The following is a 23,220-nucleotide window of genomic DNA, read 5'->3' as shown; positions in this document are numbered from 1 at the left end:
GGGGTTGCGGGGACCCAGACGGGACCGGGAGCCGCGGGCCCAAAAGTGGGCGCTGCGGCGTGGGGCGCTCCCGGGGCCGGCGAGCCCTCCGCGGAGGGAGAGGGATTCTATTTTTGGAGTTTATTTGAGACGAAAGGGTGTTTTTCCCTCTTAGTTCTCTTATCAGACAGGGGAGGATGGGGGGGTGATGGGAGGGCACAGAAAGGCCGCCTGCCTCTAAAGGTCAGGCCAGAGAGCTTTCAGAATCCAACTTCTTCAACTCCTGCCTTAGAGCCTCTGCCGCTTCCTGCTGTGCCCCCTGCCGTGCCCTTCAGCTCGCCCACCCTGCTCACATTCCCACGCACAACCCACTGCGCTCCCCGCCCCCCAGAGGGCATCTTCTGAATCTAGCGCCGACTGGAAGCAAGCAGGGCTCTGCAGGGGGGTAGAAGCAGAACTCTGTGCGTGCGTGTGTGCGCGTGCGTGTGTGCGTGCGTGTGTGCGCGTGCGTGTGTGCGTGTGTGTGCGTGTGTATGTGTGTGTGCGTGCGTGTGTGCGCGTGCGTGTGTGCGCGCTCGTGTGCGCGTGTGTATGTGTGTGTGCCTGTGCGTTGTGGGGACTAAAGTTAACGCTCGCTGCCACCCCGGGTCTTTGTGACATTACTTCGGAATGCCCCTAAAGGGTTAAGTTCTGTGCCGCCTTCTCCTCCTGTCAGGCTGTGCGTGGGCAAAGCCTTGGGTGGGTGAACAGGCAACATATGGGTGCTGTTGTGAGCCCACCGAGCCCCACCACCTGCCCTAAACCTCAGCCGTCTGACACTGGCGTCTCCCCACACGCCAGCTTGGAGCTCAGTCCAATTACGCTCCTCCAAGGGGTCGGGGCGGGGGAGAAGGAGAGCCGAATTTTGGACACACAGGGGGCGTTCGCCAGGGGCGCTCAGAAACCAGAAGAGGAAGAGCTTTCCCCGACCCACAGCTGGACGTGAGCCCTCGGGGCAGTTGGTTCGAAGAGACCAGGGAAGGGGCACGAGGAGGCCCGTCCGTTGAGGGCAAGGAGTGCGGCGCGGACCTAGCCCCAGCCTTTCGCAGCTCCTGGGGGAGGGCGAAGCGGGGGCAGAGACGAAAAAGTGCGTGAAGATGGACGCAGGGGGGAGGCAGCCACAGGGAGAGACCGGCTCTGGCACGACACTCTGCCCTCATTCCTTCATTCAATAAGCGTTGGCCGACTTCCTACCTGAGGCCAGGTGCTGGCGCTGGGCATGGGAGACCAGGGTGCGTGGGACCCAGCCCTGCGCCCCGAGCAGTGCCGTGGGCAGGGAAGGAACAGGTGCTGACCAGCCCAGTGCTGGGGGCTGTGGGTGGAGCCGGTCAGCGTGTCCCGGAAGGCTTCCTGGCAGAAGTGACTCTAAGTGGAGACCTGAAGGATTGGTAGAATTAGCCCGGGAGGGATAAAGGGGGATGAACGGCATAGCGCACAGCAAGTGCTGAGACCTGAGGCCAGAAGCAGCGGGACGCACCCCGGAAACTGAAAGTAGCTCGCTCTAGCTCGGGGTGTTCGGCACGTGGAGAGCGCGGGAAGAGTTGAAGCTGGAGAGGTGGGAGAGACAGCTCCAGAAGGGCCTGCTCTGGTTGCCATGGCAACTCCTGTCACTTGGGCCCCAGAGCCCGCAGCCTCCGACTTGACTCAAGGGTGCGGGGCTGCCAGATTTAGCAAATGAAAATACAGGACACTCATTTGAATTTCAGATAAGCAATGAATATTTGTCGAGTATAACTATGTCCCATGCAATCTTTGGGGCATACTTATACTAAGACATTATTCACTGTTTATCTGAAATTCAAAGTTAACTGGACATCTGGTATTTTATCTGGCACCTGTCCTCTGGGGGAAAGCTGAGGATGCTACAGTGCTGGGAATTGAAGGGTAGCGTAGTGCCCAGGCACCACGGGAACAGTCTCAGGACATATTATCTTTATTTTTTTTAATTTTTTTTATTTTTTAAAATTTATTAATTTTTAATTAATTTTTATTGGAGTATAGCTGCTTTACAATGTTGTGTTAGTTTCTGCTGTACAGCAAAATGAATCAGCTATACATATACTTATATCCCCTCTTTCTTGGATTTCCTCCCCATTTAGGTGACCGCAGAGCACTGAGTAGAGTTCCCTGTGCTATACAGTAGGTTCTCATTAGTTATCTATTTTATACACAGTATCAATAGTGTATATATGTGAATCCCAATCTCCCACTTCATCCCACCCCCGCTGCCCAGGACATATTATCTTGTAACCAATCCTCCTAGATTCCACTTTGGGGCTCCTTCACTGATTGAGCCTGTTATTTCTTAAAAACAAGAGAAAGGCAATTCCTTGGTCTTTGGAGCCCAATGAACCTGAATTCAAATGCCAACTTGGCCACTTGCCTGCTATGAGGCCTTATGTAAACCACTTAACTCCTTGTAACCCCAGAATCTCTTTTCAGAAATGAGGAGAAGAGTATCTGTTCGTTCAGGTTGTGGAGTGGATCCGTGGTAATGTATGTAAATTGCCCAGGGAATGCTGAAGAAAAAGTGGTAGATACTAATCTTCATAGCACTTTCACAGGGGTAACCAAAGTAGCATCCCTGAAGTACTTGAGGCTTGTTTATTTCTGTTTATATTTATTGAGCACTCAGAGGCCGCAGGGGAAGTACATGGTGGAGGTCCTTCTCCTAGTGAGAGAGTGGGTTAGCTCCTGAGCAGAAAGGGAGAGCTTGGGTCAGTTTTTCAGCTTTGTCATTGACTTGCTTCCCAGATGCCCTGGAAGACCCTGGGGAGGGGGGCTGGGCGGTAACTCAAAGTTGAATTAACTGAAAGGAAATGTGAATGAATTAGAAGGGAGAATCCAGGTAACACACCAAGCACAACTGACACAGACAAATGTGCCATAAAACTTAGCTGTCAATATTCCCATTTTTAAAAGGAGTACCTTATTAGAAAAATAGAGCTCAGGGGTAGAAGAAGTAAGGATGCCTTGTTTTGACTTTAATGGGGGCATTTATAAGAGCGAATTAGGGGGCCTCCTAGAAGGGAACCTGGAGGGAGTTAAGAATTTGTTAAGAGAAAGAGGAAATGGAAAGTGTGTTTCCCTTGTGGGAACCACTGGGTTACAAATGGTCTCTCTTTCCAGTGGCTAAATCTCCCCATCCCCCTGCCCAGTGGTAAGCATTTTGTCCCCAATTCTTTAGAGCAGCATTTGCCAAACAGTGTTCAGAGAAACTCTCTGCCATGAGATAGTTACAGGTGTTGCACTGGTGAAACGTTCCAGTGAGCCCACTCTCGGAGATTTGTCCTGCGTATTTATATGATCAAGGCTATGGTCAGTTCCTCAGAAAAGACGCCTGTATCGCTGGACTTACTAGCATCCCCTAAATTTGACTATAGACCCCTTGTAGTGGGTTTGGGGGACACCTACTACCATCTCAGTGGGAATAGCACTCCACTCCTACTGACTGTTGATGTAGGTGCAGTTCTGGAACCAAGCAGATCTTTCTGCAGACATTATTCATCCCATAACTCTAGCCTGGACTTAGTAGTGTCCAATTTACAGAAGATCTTCAGGGACCAAAGCCCCTGTCCCAGCATCACTCATCCCTCACAGACACAAACCCACACTTGTGTCAGCCTAAATCTTCCTACCACAGTTCACACCCATTGCCCATTGTTCGGAGGACCCTGGAAAAGTATGTCTCTCAGCATGTAGCCCTCCAGGGTATGGCAGTCATTCCATATGTTCTTAATATTGTTAAGGAAAGTACAGTTGAGGCAGGGGAGGGGAGGAAGCGTCCTCTGGGTGAACCCCGAGCGGTAGCTGTCCTATTCCTACTTTTCTCCCTGCCCAGAAGGCTCATAGGCTCGGGACTCTGTGGCCCTGGCCTCCCAGATGAATGGATCTCTGAGGGGGCTGGAATAAAGAGGTCCTTGGGCAGAAAGGGTGGTAATTAACCGAAGTTCTTGCTGGCTCCCCGATCAAGAATTTCTCTTAGACTCTGGGCCAGTTCTAGGGTAAAGGGGGAGGAGCAGGGAGAGCGGTGAGAGTCCCCAAAACATTAGCGTGGTTGGTGGTCCAGTGGTCCAGTGCCCGGACTTGGTCAGTCAGCCTGGGTTCCAGCTCTGGCTCTGGAACTCATTGTGTGACCTTGGCTAAGTCGTGTAGCCCTCTCTTCCTCGTCTCTGAGATAATGACAGGGCTTTTTGTGAGGGTATACCGGGAGTAATATGCCAAATATCAACAGCCACTAAGGCGTGGGCAAGGATCTAACAGAACTGAGCCTGCTGTGCCCGTGGTCACAGGGAACCTGCGAGGTGGACGAGGCAGGCAGTCAGGGCCCTGGGGTGGACATTTACAAGCTTGGATGGACTAGTCCAGTATTTTAATGTCCCAGATGGCCTTATGCACCAGCTTAATAACCTTGGCTGTACATAGGACATTCAGTCCTTTTTCAGGCACACAATGAATGTAGCTCTCCTTGTCATTCTATTTCATACTTTGAGTTGATCCGAGCTGATGGGGAAGGGCCATTTCCTGCCCCCCCCCCCCCACCGGGGAAAAAGGCCATGTTCTGAGGGGCAGAAGTGGGCTTCTCCTGTGCATCATGTACAAGACAGAATTTGCTCCTTGCCCCCAACCTGCATCCCCACACCCAGCCCCCAGTGCACTGTGTCTGTGACAGCCTGGCCTGATTAGCTCTGTAGCCAGCAAAGAGACTTTCTACTGCTGCCCACCGGACACTGGAGTCCGCACGGCCACTGAAGGCGCTCCGAGGGCTGACCGGCAGGGGAAGACGGTGGCTTCGGCTTCCGGGGTTCTAGGCACCCAGCACGAAGCTCTGAGCCATGCGAGGGGGCGGCGGTGGGGCAGGGCGCAGCTCTTTTGAGTCACTCTGCCGTTTCCCAAGGTATAATTATTACTCACGATGACGGTTTGATTAAGAGAGCAGGCTGGAGACTGTGTATTCCGATGCACTTTTTACCTAGACACGAGGGGTGGGTTGATGGGAGTGCAGGATTTTGTCTCCAAGTGACCCTCTAGGTGGGCTGCGGATGGGCTGCAGACCCCACCCAGCGCTTACCTTGCTCAGCACTAAAGGCAGCTGGTCAACGTGATTAGAACTAAGATCAGCCACCACCAAGGCCGTGGAAGGGGAGCCTTCCCCTTTTCTATCCTGGTGACAGCTCACTAACATTTTCCTCCTCTCCCGTCACCTTCTTCCCTTTTACGTCCTGAAATCCACCCACGCAGAACCTGGCACCATTGCTCACTAGACAGGAGCTCAAAGGAATGTACTTGCCCAGAGTTTAGAGCTTGCTGCTGGGTTTAGTTCTTGACTCGTGGACTAGTCTCCCTTTCAATAGGCCAATTCTCCCAACAACTTTGAGGGCCCCAGGACCGCAGTCCCCGTGTTTCATGCCCTTTCCTTCTCTAAGGGTCTTCCAGCTGCCTCTCAGACTCCCCGGTTGTTGCAGTCCCACTGGGACACCTGTGGGCCCATTGGGAATTCTGCCCTGAGTTCGGGTTTTGCTCTTCTGGGGGAGGGGTACCATTTCCCACCGGTGAGGGAACCGTCCTTCCTCGGATCCCTGCCACTTGGAGCATCACGTGTTTTTCTGGTTTCTAAATAAATGTCAACTGTCTCGTCCTCCCCCGCACCTAGCCTCAAGCACTCTCTTTGTTCTTCCGGAGCTTTGGGGGTGAGAACCCAGCTCCTCTCCCTGGCTCAGGTGTACATTCTCCCCACCCCCAGTTCCAGCTCCAGGCAGGTTACCAGAGATCTGATACTCCAGCACCTTCGAAGATGCTCTTACCGGCATCGGTTTACCTTTGGTCTGCTATATACACAGATGCTGGGCACGGAAACATGCCCATGTCCATTTAGGCAGTTGTGAGTGGCTGTCCCGAGCTGAAGTTCTCAAGCCCCCAGCTCAATGCTGGCAGATTGTCAGCCTGGGTGAGTGGACAGACGGTCAGGGGTCAGGAGACACGGCTTCGGTCTAGATTCTTCCAGTTGCTAGCTGTGTGACTTTGGGTAAGTCGCTTCACTTTTCTCATTTGAAAATGAAGAACTAGTACCACATCCCTGATAGCGTCGTTGAGAGAAACACTTGGCTTATGTGAAAATGCTTCATAAAACACCGCAGGGCAGGATCCCTGGAAAGATGAAGAGTTTGGGTCAGAAAGACGTGGGTTGAGTCTTGATCTGTCACTTTCTCCTTGGTTGACATTGCCTAGTTATGTAACCCCTCGGAGCCTGAGTTTTCTCACCTGTGCTCATTCTTGGCATTTGTTCAATATTTCTCCCCTCCTTCAGCCCCCTCGTCACTCAGAGTATATAATCTTTCCCTGCGTCTGAGGGACTGTATCTGTCCTCAACGAGTTTACAGTCTGCTTGGGGTTGTAATACATAAAGATAAATAACTGTAAGACAAGATGGGGACTTTTGGTGCCATAAAAGAGGCACCAATAAAGTGCTATATGAGGTCAGAGAACGGAGAGAATTCTTCTGTCTGGGTTGTCTGGGAATGCTTCTTGGAGGAAGGGGCATTTGGAAAAGCTCTCAAAGGATGTCTAGTGTATGGCCACGGAAACTTGGAACAGTTTTTTTGGTCAAAGACTGTAAATAAAAGGGAGGTGGCGAGGCGTGATTTGAATGACTCATTTTGGCTGGAGCCAAGAGTATCAAAGGGCAATTAAGTTAAGGGTGGAAACTTACATAAGGCTCAAACATGGTGGCTGAAGGGTTTGGACATCATTTGAAGGCTGCAGGGAGCCACTGGACTTTATTCTAAAGGCTGCAGAGAGCTCTTGAGATATGAACTTGGGTGAAGGGGGCATGATCAGATTTGGGCAGCAGTGTATAAAGTGCATCAGAGAGTAAAGAGCTTGACCTCAAAGGCGGGGCATGTGGGAGCCTCAAGAGTCTGGATAAATTCTGTAATCTGGGATGATCTGTGGGTCCTGGAGAATATCTGCTGGTCGATCAGAGGCTTCTATGTTCTCTGAGTTGAAATTGGTCCTTACATGGATTTAAAAGATGTAAGGTTTATGGGAGCATCAAATTGTTTAGGTTATGTAAGTAATTTGTCATTCCCCTTAATCTTCTCCTTCCTCTGTGTTCTCAGTTCATGTGTAAGCCCTTTCCCATGGACCTCATCTTTGGTAGCGATGCACTAAGTGTCAGCCTGTCTAGAGGTCTAATGGCAGCCTCTGTATGGCAGCCTCCTGGAGAGTCATGCACTTCAGTCTGCCGCCCCCTTATCCACCGTCATCAGTTCAGACAACTCCTGGTCTCCCCCTCCTGTCTGACCCTCCTCCCTTGTTTCAGCTCTCGACTTCCAAGAATCTGTAAGAATAACTCTAAGAGTTTCCACCTGAGTAACTCACCTTCAATGTTACAAGTTGAAAACTAAACTCATCGTTTTCTTACACCAAACTGTCTCCTTCTGGCATCCCTCCTGTTCATGAAGTTGTAGTTCTCCTAGACACTCAGGTCAAAAACCTTGGAATTATCTTCCCTTTCTGCTCTGCTCTTATCTTACCCATCACTAATCCTGCAAATTCTTTCTTCATGCCTCTCATTCCTTCCCTCCCTTTTCCATGCCCCTACCCTAGTCTGACCCATATTACCCAATATCACCTGATGTTACCTAAGAGCCTCTCCTTATTTCTGGTTCCCTCAGAAGCTCCTGTGCCTCTAGGCAAATCCAGATCCCTTGCATTTACTGTTTAACGCCCTCCGTAATCTGACCTTCATTTACCTTCTCTTCTTACTTCCCCATACTTTCCAAACTAAGCCCTTCCTCCCAGCTAGCCTGGTCTGCCCACTGGTCTTCATCAAACCTCTGCCCAAGTCCTCTGTCCTGCCTGGACCACCTAGCCCCTTCCACCTTCTTCAATCAGACTCCTCCCCCAGGCTCAGATCAAGCCCCTCCCATTCTTTTGTTCTTCTTCCAAACTCCCTCAAATTCCAAGGACTGGGGATTCCACGTGCCTCCTTCTTTACATGCTCGTCCCTGGCTCCCCAGGGCCAGAGGCGATCTTCCTCATTCCCTGAGCTGGGCTTCACAGCAGCCCGTTGCAACAGAGCAGGAGCGTATTCTCCCCCAGGGTCAGGATGCTATCCTGGCCTCTCGGGGCATGTGGAGGTTTCTTAGAGCCCAGAGAGAGGGAGTGGGTGATTTAGAGCAGGAGCTTGATAATCCCTTTGCTGAGCTACTCCAGTGTCTAACCCATTGGATCCTTGCCTTCTTTTCCCCCCTCATCCTCCTGCTTATGGAACCCGTTCTGGCCAGGCTGAATGACAGGAGAAAAACAGGGAGTAGGAAAAAAGGCAGGGAGCCTTGGTAGAGGGTGAAGTCGCTTTGGGGATACTGGAGAGAGATTTGCAAGGCAGAGGTTGGCAGTTTTTAGTGACCTGGACTTCCACCCACCTGTGCACAGTCCTGGGGCTTGCCGTGGTGGCTGCACTCTGAGCTGTCCAGAGGGTGGCCCTCCGTTGTCCCCAGAGTGGCCTCTGAACCTTCTCCCTCTTTCTTTACCTGATTCTCTGTCTAGTAAAACCCTTCCTGTACCTGTTTGCTAAACGCTTAGCTGCAAACCTGTGTTCACTCCCAGGGAGAGGTGTGGTGACAGAGAGAGCGCTACCTAGAGAGCAGACCAGGAAGTCACTGCTCTGTCACCTCCCTGCCATGTAACCTTGGGTGAGTCACCTGGGTGGGCCAGTTCAAGCCTCAGTGTTTCCATTTGTACTTACAGTAATGGGGTTTGGGACTTCTTAACTAGAGGAGAACTTTCTTCAACATGGATCTTAGGTTAAAGCCCAGTGTGTAAACCAGGGTAAAGTAGATCTTGCCAGGGTTGAAGCGAGGAGGGCAGGTGCCTGCCAGGCCCTCTGCCCTTTCCACAGTGACCCCTGGGCCCTCCTGCCTCACGGGGAGACCAGATCATCTGGGATCCTCTCCAGGCCTCCAATTCTTGAAGTCCTCATTGTTTATGTGTCTAAACACACATACACTGGAGAATGGGTCTAGATGCAAGTGGATTCAGTGAAGAATGATCTCAAAGTAAGGAATACAACCTGGGGCATGACGTGTATATGTGCAAGGGGTGAGGGGGGATTGCATACATGAGCGCCCTGGGAGAAGATGCATAATTTTCACCTCTGAGCAAATGCACATGTTTACGGGAAGAAAGTCCAAAGCTTTCATCTGAGCTCCAAGGAACTTACGACCCCACCAAATATTAAGAATGACCCACAGGTTTCGTAATCAATTTTACAAACTTTTCATAGAAATGACCTCAAACTTAAGCTCCGTTTTAACTCGGTTGAACTAGGCTGTAAGCTCTGTTGAGGTCAGAACCGTGTCTATACTGAGAGTCAGAGGGACAGATGGTGCCTGACAGTCGACATCTGATATATACATACACGTGTGCCTCCTGATAAGGAGGATTGTGTAAAAAACAGCTAATGTAAATTTGTAAACATTTCAAAATATTTAATATGATTTTAGCGACGCACGTTTTAAATCACATACTATGTAAAATAATACATTACATTTAAAATATGGCTTCTCCCCAACTCTCCCTGTTTATGAAACAGCCGACACCTGGCTCACGTCTGGACATCAGCGTCCTTCTCACCGCTAGCACCCCTCTTTGAATCATCTGTGTTCTGGCTTATATCATCGTCCCTACAGTCTAGAGAGAGTTTGCTATTTCTTATTAACCCAGCAAGTGTTGATTTATATTTTTTAATAACAGCTTTTTGGAGATAGAATTCACATACCATAAAATTCATCCTTTTAAAATGTGCAGTCCTGTGAATTTTGGTATCTTCACAGAGTTGTGCAACCATCACCACTATCTAATTGCAGGATTTTATTTTTAATCACTCCGTAAGAACCCTCGGCCCATTAGCCATCACTCCTCATTCTCCCCTCCCGCCAGTCCCTGGCAACCACTAATCTACCTTCTGGTTTTTGGATTTGTTTATTCTGGACATTTCATATAAATGGAATCACGCAACATTGTGGGTCTTTTTGTGACTGACTTTTTTTTTTTTTTTTAAATGAACCCTTGTTTTTTTTGTTTGTTTGTTTGTTTTTAAATTTTATTTATTTATTTATTTATGGCTGTGTTGGGTCTTCGTTTCTGTGCGAGGGCTTCCTCTAGTTGCGGCAAGTGGGGGCCACTCTTCATCGCGATGCGCGGGCCTCTCACTATCGCGGCCTCTCTTGTTGCGGAGCACAGGCTCCAGACGCGCAGGCTCAGTAGTTGTGGCTCACGGGCCTAGTCGCTCCGCGGCATGTGGGATCTTCCCAGACCAGGGCTCGAACCTGTGTCCCCTGCATTGGCAGGCAGATTCTCAACCACTGCGCCACCAGGGAAGCCCTGTGACTGACTTCTTAACGCAATGTTTTTAAAGTTTATCCATGTTGTAGCATGTATTGGTTGGCCCTTCATTCCTTTATTGCCAATTAATATTCCATTGTATGTATATTCCACATTTTGTTTAACCATTCATTAGCTGATGAACACTTGAGTTGTTTCTACTTTTTGACCATTATGAGTAATGCTGCTAGGAACATTCATGTACAAGTTTTTGCACAGGCATATGTTTTCATTTCTCTTAGTTACATACCTAGCAGTAGAATTGCTGGCTCATGTGATAACTATGTTTACCTTTTGAGTAATGGCCAAACTGCTTTCCATAGCAGCTGCACCATTTTACACTCCCGTCAGCGATGTGTGATCGTTCCCATTCTTGTTAACACGTTATTGTCTGTAATTTTGATTTTAGCCATCCTAGTGGCCATGAAGTGGTACCTTGTCGTGGTTTTCACTTGTATTTCCCTAATGGCTGATGATATTGAGCATCTTTTCATGTACTTATTGGCCATTCATATGTCACTTTGGAAAAATGTTTAACCAAATCCTTTAGAAGGTCTTTCCTTTTGATGTCTACAGTATAACTACTTAGTGCATTGCTTTTTGAAAAATGACCTTTTACAAAATTCAGCACTTGTAATTGTGAGGCTATGCCCCCAAGCAAAGTTACTGAATCTTTATTATAGTACCGTGCTTCCTTTCTTAAAAAAGCAATTCTATCAGGTGACCTTTGTAAGCAGCCCAAACTAGCATTTATTGTAGTGATGTCGGGCTAATATTTTTTCCCAGGCCATATATTTTTGTTCAAAATAGGCTGATCGTGAGAGCAGCCCATAAAATGAAAGATTCTAAAAGGGCTAGAATATAAACTTCCTGTTTTGTGACAGATAATTTGGGGAGGGGAAGAGCACATATGATATTGAAAATAGACGGATGGATGGACGAATAACTTTAGGAATAAATGAATGAGTGAATGAACAAAGGAAGGAGTGCAAGCTGGTGAGACAGCCAATCAAGCAGCCACGCCGATCTGTCCCTTTTTATTTCCTCTTTATTCCCATGGAGAAAACCAGCACTGGTCTTTCATTTAGACTCTGTAGAACCATATGTAAATTATTTAAAAAACAGACTTGTAGTTACAAGTTGGAAACAAGATACTATATTTTCTGTTGTCTGGACAGTCTTTATTATCTTCTTTAAAATGGGAGAACCAGAGTCTGCCCAGTTTCTGGAAGTGGTTGAGAAACCCAAAGACCACGTAACATGACTGCACGGTTGAGGGTTATAAATTGCTGGAGCAGGACCCTTAGGGATATGACGTGGTACAAGGCTTTTCTTGGGTTTGCCCCATTCAGGCCTCAAGTCCACTGCTACCCTTCCCACTAGCGTGAGGACTCGGGGTATCTGGCGCTGGAGGCCTTTCCCCCTCCCTTCTCGGGAGTGGGACAGTCTGACCATCTCAGAAACCACACTCCCTAGTGATTCACCAGTAAATTCCTCCGAGAGAGACTGCCCCTTCCATACTTCCCCTCCAGTCTTCTCTTAAGAAGACACACACATGTGAGCTGGAGAACAGCACTCCTGAGTTTGGGGTAAGAGTGAGGAAAGGGAAGATGAAGATTGGCGGGCAAGAGGACCAGAGTGGAAGCTGTGGCCAGACGTGTGAGGAAGTGACAGACATGGACAAAAGCTCGAGAGGCGGCTTTTAGAGGCCCAGACCCTGGAGGGGGAATAAGTGACGGATGAGACTCCTCTTTAGAAAGACCTTCACCGCAGTCACAGAGCGGGGAGCCACACGGTGGCCTGTTTGGGAAGCTGTGAACAGCTCAGGGAGGCTGGATCCAGCACGATCATCACGGTTCCGCCGGAGCGTGTATGTTTGGAGTTGGGGGTCGGAGAGCGAGGGACGGTGGAGGGAAGCCTTGGTGGGGGCTGGACCCCTTCCTTCATGGGTGGTGGTCCGTAAGGGAAGTAAGGGGACACGTCTGGTATATCAGGCAAAGTCTGAGTCCCTTCCCACCACTTGAGTGTGTTCCTAGACGGGGTCCCAGCATTCTCCAGTGATGGTAACAGCTAGCCCTTCCTCCTGTGCCATGACGGCACTGAGTCTAAGCTGTCCCCACCACCACTCATGCGAATGTTTCTCTTGGTATTAAACCTCTGCAAGGAAGGAGAGTCTGTATTCTTCTTCCTTGAAGTGCTGTTTCCTTCTTTAAGGATGTGGGTGCAGTGGCTGTGACGTGGTGAATCTGAAGTCCAGCTCTGCATCACTTAGCACCTCCCAGGTGCTGGGCGAGGTGCTGGGGATACTAAGGTGAATAAGAGACCATCCTCAAGATGAAAGAGCCACAGTAACACCAGATGGGCTGTGAGAGGATGGCCAAACACCGTACAGGCACAAAGCCCAGAGCTACCAACGTTACCAGGGGGAGGCTGACAAGGCTTTACTGATGAGGTGATGCTGGGAAGGGTTTTGAAGAATGGATAGGAGTGTGCTATGCAGAGAAAGGGCAGGGAGGTGCCCTACCAGGCACAGAGCACAGCATATTTAAAGATAAGGCATCAAAGAGTGTGGCCTGTTTGGGAAGCTGTGAACAGCTCAGGGAGGCTGGATCTGGCAGCACGGTTGTGGGAATAAAGCTGGAAGGATGCAGAGAGACCCTTTATCATGGTCGCTTGGTCCTGGACTTTGTTCTCTAGCAACAGGAAGTGACAGGATAGACAAGAGAGCGTATCTATAGGATGTGTAGCTATAGGAGTATTTAAGCAGGGAAGAGAGTCAGATTTTTGTTTTGGAAAAGAGAACTCTGGCCCTGGGTCAGAGCAGCTTTTGTGCCAAACACAGAGAAGGGTTTGGCTCGGAGACCCGTAGACAGGCGTTTCTGGGGTGTGGCCAAGGGCTGCCAGCAGTGTCATGCCAAAGGCCCGGAGTTCCTGTCATCAGCTTGGGTGTCGCAGCTACCCACACTGCTGGCTGGCCAGAGAGGGGTGTGGCGAGGGCTGGCCCCGAGGAACAGCCTACTTCCTGTTTCCTTCCCCTGGACATCCACGTGCAGTGAGGAGGGGGCAGAGAGCACAGAGAGGGGGTTGGCCAGGGCAACGAGAACCGACCTGCCTTCAGTGGGGAAGTACGGTGGGGGAGACAGCGTTCAAACTACAGGAACGGAGAATCTAGGGAGAGGACGCCTGCTGCAAAGCAGGGGGCCAGCCAGGCATCCTTTCTTGCCCCACCAGTTGGGATAGGGTATCCCACAGATATTACGGGATGTACAGGACATTCAGGACCAGAAGACTCTGGTGGAGGGAAAGGGACTTGGTACAGGACAGCAGCTCACACCCCGCCTTCCCCGAGGCCCCCTCCTCCCAGAGCTCTTGGCTGTACCATCCACTTCTGCCAGGCACATGTTATCCTGAGATAAATTTATTTTTCACAAGTACATGCCTTGCTCAATGGAATGGGGTAAGGCGGGGACCTTGTTTCATGCCCCTATGTCTCCCGATCCTATTCCAGCAAATGTCAGGATATGAAACTTGTGCTCAGGAGACATTTGTTCGGATGGAGGAGGTTTTGGGGAAAAGAGCTGAGGAAAAAGTGCTAATTTAGAGATGGTCTCCAATGCCTGTGAAAATGAGGGGCACCGGAAGGATTCAAATAAAACGAGATACAAAAATCTCATCAGCTGCTGAAAGAGACGAGTGGGCAGAGGACTTCCTGACCCCAGGACGCATGCACTTTGGAAAACTTTCAGGGCAGAAGCAATCTAGATCCTCCGGCATAGCTGACAGTGGTGCTTCTCCACTGTCAGTGCCTTCAGAATCAGCTGGAGAGCTTTCGAAAGCACAGATTACTGGGCTCCAACTTCCTTTGCATTTCTGACAGGTTTACAGATGATGGTAATGCTGGCGGTCCAAGGACCACACTTTGTGTAGCACGGATTCCATTACTTGGGGTGTGTATTAGAGACCCTGGGAGCTCCTGTGTCTGTCTGCAGTCAGACCCAGGCAGGCATCTCTTCCTTTTCTGGCTTTGCTCTGTTTTGTCCTTAATGCTCCCAGAACGGTTCTGATGCCCACCCTGGTTGAAATACCCACCGTGTCTCCATGGACTTCGACATGGAGCCCTTCTCCTCCACACCCTCAGGCTGGCTTCATCTCACCATCCTCTCTGTCCCCAAAGCCGTCTTCCTGACCCTGATAGCACTTTCCTCCTGCCTTATTTTGTCATTTATTGTGTGTGTGCCCTCTGTCTGAGTCAGCACAGGCTGCCATAACAAAGTTGACCGGGTGGCTTAAACAGCAGTCATTTATTTTCTCACAGGTCTGGAGGCTGGGAGTCTGAAGTCAGGCTGCCAGCACGGTCAGTTTCTGGTGAGGGCTCTCTTCCTGGTTTGAAGATGGTCACCTTCTTGCCGTGTCCTCTCACGCCTTTTCTTTGGTGGGTGTGTGTGTACGAGAGAGAGAGAGAGAGAGAGAGAGAGAGAGGGAGCACGCTCTGGTTTCTCTTCCTCTTCTTATAAGGACGTTAACTCTATCCAATCAGGGCCCACACTTATGACCCCATTTAACCTTAATTACTTCCTTAAACGCCTTATTTCCACGTACAGTCCCATTAGTGATTAAGGCTTCCACATATGGATGGGGGGGGGGCACAAAAACATTGAGACCGTAACATCATCTTTCCCAATTAGACTATAAACCTTGGAGGTCACAGGCATGGTGCCCATGTCCCCTTCAATGGGTCTGTGGAGGACCAGTTCAATCCATGTCTGCTGAATCACAATGAGTGTCTGAAAGAAACCAAAACAAACCAAGACCTGTTTACTTTGGCTCTCGCTGGCCCCCGATTCTTGAAATGTATCCACAAAGGCTGAGGCGATGGAGAAGAGAAGGCGTTTGCTGAACCCTGTCCGTGAGATGATGGGGCCGAGTGCCAGCGTTGTCGATGGGCTTATCAGCCTCAAAAATAATTTGATTACTAATCTGTGTCACTCAGGGAACTACCATCCCCAGAGCTGTATTAAGAATGTTTTCCTCGGGCAAAAAATGTGCCGTCTTTGGCATCCAAGGCCTCAGGAATTTCATTTTATGATTGATCCTTCTTCTTCTTCTTCTCCTCTCTCTCTCTTTTTTTTTTTGGCTCTTTCCTATACTTCCTCCAGATCTCTCACTTGACATATAGCCAACCCTCACTCTGCCCTCTCAACACTCAAAAAACTTCCAAACGTAGTTGCTTTCCCCCAACACTGTCTTGCAGTTCTTGCTCAGAGAACTCATTCCTCTCAAATGAGGCCACTGAGGTTCCCCAGGCTGATGGTCTCCCTGACCTGAGGACCCCACGAGAATCACAGAAGCCCCAGGTGACCCAGATACATCTCTGATGACCACTGCCCTTCGCTGTTTATTTACAACTGTCTGATGACAAGGTGAGCAGGAGGAGACCACAGTTTGCAGGAGGCGCTCTCGGTAACCCCTTCCCAAGCTCAATTTTCATTAACCTCGTCCCCTGCCTTCTGGCCTCCTCTCCTCTTTTTTTTGTTTTTGTTCCTCTGAGTGCCGTGACTAAGGGAAAATGGCCTAAGGTTGGAGAATGGGCTCCTGGACTCTGTTCTCGACAGTCTTTCACTTCTCAGGAAAATGGCAAGCACATCAGCTGCCTTGTTTGTGTGCCATCCCGCCCCCCGCCCCCCGATTCCACATCTTCCCCTCCCCCCAGCCCTCCCCTCCCCAGTTCAAGCTCGGGCCTGACATTATTGCTCCTTAAATATGGAGCAATCGAGTCTCGCAGAGGAGGCAGCGGTACAGCCAGCTCGCACACAAACAATGACAGTCCATCAGCCGGCAGCACGGCCAACGGGGAGAAGCAGTGCTTAGGATCCTGCGCCCAAGGTGTGGCTCCTTGTTCCCCAGCCACGTGACCTCAAGCACTTTCTCAACCCTGTAATCCTCAGCTTTCCTACCAGCCAGACAGTGATAATGGTAGTGCTTTCCTTAAAGAGATACTGCAGAGATTAAAGAGAATGTCTATGTATGTAAAGCACTTAGCGTGGGTGCAGTGCACAAAATAAGTACTCGATTCATTCAGCAGTTACTCTTATCAATGGCATCTATTATTAGAAGACAGAAGTATGTGTAACTGAAGTGTCGCCCGGGGCCCCTGCCCCTCATCTGTGTGGTCACGCTTGGCAGAAATCCCAGCTCCACAGCTTACGGCAGCCAGAGGCTCTGCCCTGTGACCTCTGCCAGTTCTAGACTCACTTCCTTGTGCTTCTGGTCACATCTGTGCTGTCAGATCTCGTTCTGTCACATCACCCCAAGGCACAGAACTCAGCCCCTTCCCCAATTCCCTGCACACAGATCCTACAACATTCTGTTCATTCTCTGGTCTACCCCCACCCCCACCCCTTGCTTTCCTTTTCCCCCTCCTTTCCCAGGACAATGAACAAATTGTACCTGTCCAGTTTCCTTGAGCCTCATCTCCTAGCTGCTGTGATTTAGTGGAGTGTTACATTCGTCCATTTGGGCTGCTGTAACAAAATACCATAGATTGGCTTATCAACAGCAGAAATTTATTTCTCACAGTTCTGTTGGCTGGAAGTCCAAGATCAAGGCACCAGCAGATTCTGTGTCTCGTGAGGACCTGCTTTCTGGTTCATAAACAAACTTCTCCCTGTGTCCTCACATGGTGGAAGGGGCAAGGGATCTCTCTGGGGTTTTTTTATGAGGGCACTAACCCCATTCATGAAGGCCCCACCTTCATAAGCTAATCACCTCCCACCTCCTCCTAATACCATCATCTTGGGTGTTAGGATTTCAACATATGAATTTGGGAGGACACAAACATTCAGACCATAGCAGGCATCTTTCTAAATAACTACAGTTTTATTCCTGGAGGAATTCTGTTACCCTCTCCTAAGGAAGTAGAGATCTCATCATTCTGTACACGTGTTTAAACAAAGATGCTGCTACATCCTGGGGGCAGGACCGCCCAAGTTGACATCTGGGGAGCCCGAATGGTGAACAAGGCCAAGCGGGGGCAGCTGCCCACGACTGGGAGCAAAGCGGCTGGAGAGCAGAGGTTGTGGGAACAGTTTGCCCCTGTGAAGGCAAACTGAGCCAGGTTGGGGTTTTTACTGCTCGTGAATGGAAGCAGCTGCTTTCCTCAGACTGCAGACCCGATGTTCTGGTGATGGGACTTGTTAACCACCACAATGACTTCCTGATCAAACAAGCTGATGAGAGATAAACTCTATTACATATGGTTGAGTCAGACATGAAAAACAAACAAAACCTAAGACAGGGTTGATGCATCCATGGGCAGGTGAGTCAAATGAAAGTGTACAAACAGCTATCATGGAGGGTCCAGGAGCTCATGACCCTGGAGACCTCAGCAAGGGCTCTGGGCTGTGGTGCGGAAGTTTGAGAAGCAGAAGAAGCTCAAACCACTGGCTCCCGAAGGACTGAGCCTGTCCCCCTCACCCTGCCGGGGTGGGGAGTCCAAACTCCTAGTCCCCTAAAGTGCTATTTGCTTCTCACACCTTTGCCAGAAGGGCTGTTTCATCTACCCAGAAGCTCCTCACCCCCTCTTGCCTCATCACCCTTCTTCTTCTTCTTCTTTTTTAATGGCATATTTATTTTATTTAATTTTTAGGTTTTAAAAAAAAATTTATTTATTTAATTTAGTTATTTTATTGGCTGCGTTGGGTCTTAGTTGCGGCATGCAGGATCTTTTTGTTGCGGCGTGGGCCTTTTGTCGTGGCGCTTGGTCTTCTCTCTAGTTGTGGCGTGTGGGCTCCAGGGCATGTGGGCTCTGTAGTTTGCAGCAAGCGGGCTCTCTAGTTGAGGCTCCTGCAGGCTCAATTGCCCTGCGGCATGTGGATCTCAGTTCCCTGACCAGGGATCGAACCCGTGTCCCCTGCATTGTAAGGCAGATTCTTTACCACTGGACCACCAGGGAAGTCCTGCCTCATCACTCTTCTTATTTGCCCTTTAAAATCCTCCTCAGCTTTCTACACCACCAACCCCGAGGGGCCTTCCTGATTTCCTCTTACCTGTAGTCAGAGTGAGCGGCCCTGTTCTCGCTGGCCTCCCGGCTCACGGCCTTGGGTGACAATGGTCAACCCCTTCCTTCCGACTTTCAGCGAGCCCTGTAAAGCAGTCTCACCTGTTTTCAAATCCACTCTCTGCCCTCTCTAGTGGCTTCAAGTGTCTGGAACACAGTAAGTTCTCCACATATCTTTTAGAAATCCATTCAGTGCGATTCTGAAATTCAGGAGGACCTGCTTCAGCTGCAAGTCTGGTCACTCAAGACCACAGTTTGTATCACAGGTAGTTTGCCCTCTTGGAGTTTCCATTTCCCATTCATGGATGGGGAAGAAAGAGCTCAAGAAGGAGGTTCTGTGGCTCCTTATTTTTACTCTACTCTTACAGAACTGCTTGCTTTCCGATCACCATGTTGCTATGAGTAATGGGGAAAGTGACAGAAAAGTGGAGCATCTGAAGGACCAGAGATGGCCCCACTGAACAGAGCATTATTTCGGGAAGGAGCGGGTAGACTGCTGAAGTCTTGTCAGCCCAACTCGTGGAGAAAGCTCTTCTCTCTTGAGCACCTGTGGGAAATGCCTCACCCAGAGAACTCATCATTGTTGGAAAACTCTTATTGCTAGAAGGTTCTTCCTTTCATTGAGCTGAACTCTCTCTGAAACTCACCCCCACCAGTGCTAGAACTGCTCTCTGCAACAGCCGCAAATAATGACTGTTTTTCCATATGACAGCCCTGAAAGATAGGGGCCACCCATCCCATGATTCTCTGATCTAGGCTTCACATAAAGAACTGTTTCCCCTCTTCCTCTCGTCCCCTGCCTTTCTGGCTCTCCACTTCTGCGTAACTGATTTTGTTGCCATCCTGAAACGTCGAGGCCAGCAGTAGACCCTAACACTCCACAAGAAACAAGACCTTTTAGCTGATTCTAGCCTCTTCATCACAGTGGGCTGCTGTCCTTCCCCTCTCCAAATGGGCCTTCTGTTTTGAAGTATCCTAATTAAAGTTATTAAGTAAAACCTATCTACGATCCCATTAAGTTTGAATTTCTCGGCCTGGCTTTCCCAGAACTCCTCTCAGTTTGCCTCTGGTCCACTCTCACAGCCTTGCTTCTCATCATCCTTGTATTAGTCAGCTCAGCTGCTGTAACAAATACCACTGACTGGGTACTCTCTCACAGTTCTGGAGGCTGAAAGTCTAAGATCAAGTGTTGGCAAGATTGGTTTCTTCTGAGGCCTCCCTCCTTGACCTATAGATGACCACCTTCTCCTGTATCCTCACATGGTCCTCCCTCTGTTCATGTCCTTGTCCTAATTTTCTCTTCTTATAGGGACACCAGTCATATTGATGAGGGCCCACCCTGATGACCTCATTTTACCTTAATTACCTCTTTAAAGGTCCTAGCTCCAAATACAGTCACATTCTGAAGTACTGGTGGTTAGGACAGTAACATGTGAATTTGGGGGGGGACACAATTCAGCCCATAACATTCCATCTTACTGTTTTCTAGTTAAGCTGGTTTGACCCAGTCTTCTCAGAACATATCCTTTATTTTCATCTCTCCTGCCTTTGTTCCTACTGCCTCTTGCCCTGCCTCCCCTGCTTCTCTTTCAAGGCCACTTTTCCAAGAAGCTCTCATGCCAAGTGGTTGTTCAGTCTGTGTAGACGCTCCCAGAGATGGAGAATTCCCTTTCTTCTCTGAGCCAGCCCATTCTGCTTGCTTCAACAGCTTTCCACACTAGCAACGTGAACCTAGAAAGGCCTCAAGCTTCACAAATGGAAGGTGCCTTTCCTTCCAATTCAGATAGAATGATCTCCAAATGAATAAATTGTCTCTAGATACAATGAGAACTGAGTAGCATATGGGGAAAAAGTCTGAAATATTTCAGGAGTTGGAAACTATTGAGACTAGATGCCTGAGAGCTGTCTACTCTGAGATACTGTCCTTGAGGTAAGACTTAAACAGAATTCGTTCCTCTTCCTATATGGTGAGTACTCAAGTCTCTTAATTCGTTCCCCACAATTCAGAATCTTGCAGACTCTCCCATGTTCCCTCTGCAAGACAGGGCTCTCCCAAACTTCACCTGCCAAGGCGCCTCAGTCAAAGCAAAACCCACAGAGCCTGCTCCTCTTTCCACTCCACTCTGCAGCTCTTCCCCACCATGTACACCCTCCAACACACACCTCCTAGAGCTTCAGCCTTGCACATCGTCTTAATGCTGTTGCTTAGCAACCAACAGGGGAAGTATGATCACACCTCCCAGCACTGTCCACGGAGCACTGCAGACAATACGAACAGTTCCCTGGTTTCTCTCTGCAACTAGAGGAAGGTAGCTGTCAGGGGTGGCCAGCATCATGCTCCAGAGATATTGGCTCATCCCCCGGGGGCCCAAATTGGTTGCTGCTTCGCTCTTACTTGGCACTGGGTAATGTCTCTGTGGGGGCGGCTGGGTAGGTGGTTCTTGCAGGGCCGGATCTCTCTGCTTGCACTTGTTCTCAGGATGCCTGTGATGCAGTTAGGGCAGCTTGCAGAATCCTCTCTGTTCCCACGCAACCCTGCCCTGCACCAAGCCCGCGTCCTCCCGCCCCCAGCCTCTGCGTTCCCCTCACTCTCTTCCATTTGGAGGTTGTTCTTCAATGTTCTGGCACTGCCCTGTCCCCACCCCACCCCCCTGCAGCCCTCTTGTTCTTCTAGCCCCTGGTCCCTCTGCCTCTCGGATGCTCCTCCTTGTGGCTGCACAGCCCCCAGGTCCTCAGGTCAGCCACGCCCCTCCCCTTCCTGATGTTCTTTACATCCCAGCCTCAGGCCACTGGGCCAGACACCACACAGTGGACTGAGGTCCACCTCCTGCCCTCTACTGGTGTCCTGATCAGAAACCGGATCGTTGTGACTTGGAATTCCCAGGTGTCGTGTAGCGTGAAAGAGTAGAGAAGGCAAGAGAGTCTGGAGTCTGAAGACGTATATTCCAATTCCAGATTCCTTTTTTCCCCCTTGATTCTACGATTTAGGTCAAGTTTCTTTAACCACTCTAAGCCTTTGTTTTCTAAGGGGATTGGAATCTTTGCCTCACTGGGCTATGATGACAGTCATGAGAAGCAACATAGAAAGAGCGCAGCAAGATACATCGCATACAGTTGGAGAACTCTGACTATTTCCTTCCTCTCCTTCCATCTCTACCTCTTTATTCATCTTTCGGAAGCTGCTCTTCCTCAAGTGAAAACCAGTTTTCTGGTTGGATTCTCAAGAGGTGGTGCTATGCAACGACAAGGACACGGGACTGGGAGGGAAAGGACCAACTCCAGGTCTCCCAGGCAGTTCCTCTGATCTTGGCTCTCACACTAGACAGCCCTGAGGTTCCTTCTGTTCACTTGCAAAATGGAGCTGGGAACATCTATGTTGTCGAATGCACAGAGCTGCTGTAAAGCTCAAGGAAATAATATGTGTCAATATCCTCCACACATTTCAAAGTCTTTTACAAATTTTAGAGATAAGAATTATCTTGGACAACCTTGGTCCCATTTCCCTCCCTGTAGAATGAAAGAGTTAGATTCAAAAATGTCTAAAGCCCCCTTAAGTGCGAAAATTGTGGCAAACTGAGAGATGACAGTCACTTGCTCTCCAAAGGCCTCCGTGGAGAGAACCGAATCCTTCTTCAGAGAGCGTGTTTGTCTTGTGGCCCAAAGAATAGATTCCACTCCCTCATCCCTGGGCCCCATGACCAAGATGGCTGGTTATTATCTAGTACTAGAGGCTTTTTCTAGTTCTGCTTTGGAAGTGTATAGAGCTCTGTCCTTTCAATCAGGAAAACAAATGAGTCAGAACATTGCCTGATCACTGGGGAAGTGATCACTGGTGGAGGTGTTTGGACGGATGTCATGGAGACTTCTGTGGTGGTTCTGTGTTTAATAGTGGACTGAAAAAGTGGAATTTGCAAATGGAGTATACCTGAAGCCAGAGATAGTCAAGTAGTTTAATATCAGTAGTTTACAGTAAGTTAAATAAATAAAAGTGTGACCAACCGATAGAATTTGGATGTTATTGAAATCTTGAAGCTTGCCTAGGATGAACGAACATTCCAGAACATTTGTATTCTCTTCCGTGAGACTTCCCCCAGGCAGGTGCAGGGACTCCATATAAGGAGGATCCCAACAGGAAATATGGACACTGTGGGCAGCCCTCAAAGCTCTGGCTTTGCTCGGAAGATCTATTTCCAAGCCCTTCACTCAGGGCCTTTACTGCTACCCATCCTCCAATCCCATGGCTTCAGGGGAGAGATGAATAAATACATTAAAAAGTTGGGAACTCCTGCTTCGTAATAAAGTTGCAAGGGGTCGGATACAGTACAAGTGTCAATGGTTAACCACATTACCACTAACTTTTCAAAAACATAGGTATTTGGTGGGGGAGTTTCAGGGGGACATTTAATCTTTGTTATGACTGGACGCATGGAATAATTAGTCATAGAATCAGAGAATGTTAAGCTGGAAGGGACCTTGGCCATCACCCAGTGCAACCCTTTTGTTAATAAACGAGACAAGAGTCTCCAACGTGTAAACAGTGCTTAATTTGGAAATGTGGAAATGTGGGTGACTGCCATTTTCTAGTTTTTTACTTTTCAAATAAAAATTTTAAAATGAGAAAACAGGAAAGTGGCTTGCCTAAGGCCCCGTAGCAGTGTAGGGACAGAAGCTGCCGAGCCCCCAAATCTGTTGACTTTTGTTCCTCTGCTTGTCCCTGGGGGATTCCATCTGGGTCTAGACCTGGGTTTGCAAAAAAGATC

General features: G+C 49.2%; 1 protein-coding gene across 2 annotated transcripts in view; it reads left to right on the top strand.

Annotated features, from left to right (window-relative positions):
- Positions 1–23,220, top strand: part of PTK2B (protein tyrosine kinase 2 beta) — a 128,256-nt gene that overhangs the window by 271 nt on the left and 104,765 nt on the right. The gene's annotated exons all lie outside the window — the stretch shown is intronic.

Source organism: Balaenoptera ricei, chromosome 6, assembly GCF_028023285.1.
Source record: "Balaenoptera ricei isolate mBalRic1 chromosome 6, mBalRic1.hap2, whole genome shotgun sequence".
Classification (NCBI taxonomy): domain Eukaryota; kingdom Metazoa; phylum Chordata; class Mammalia; order Artiodactyla; family Balaenopteridae; genus Balaenoptera; species Balaenoptera ricei.
Note: the sequence above shows the minus strand (reverse complement) of the source record. Positions and strands in the feature narration are given on the sequence as shown.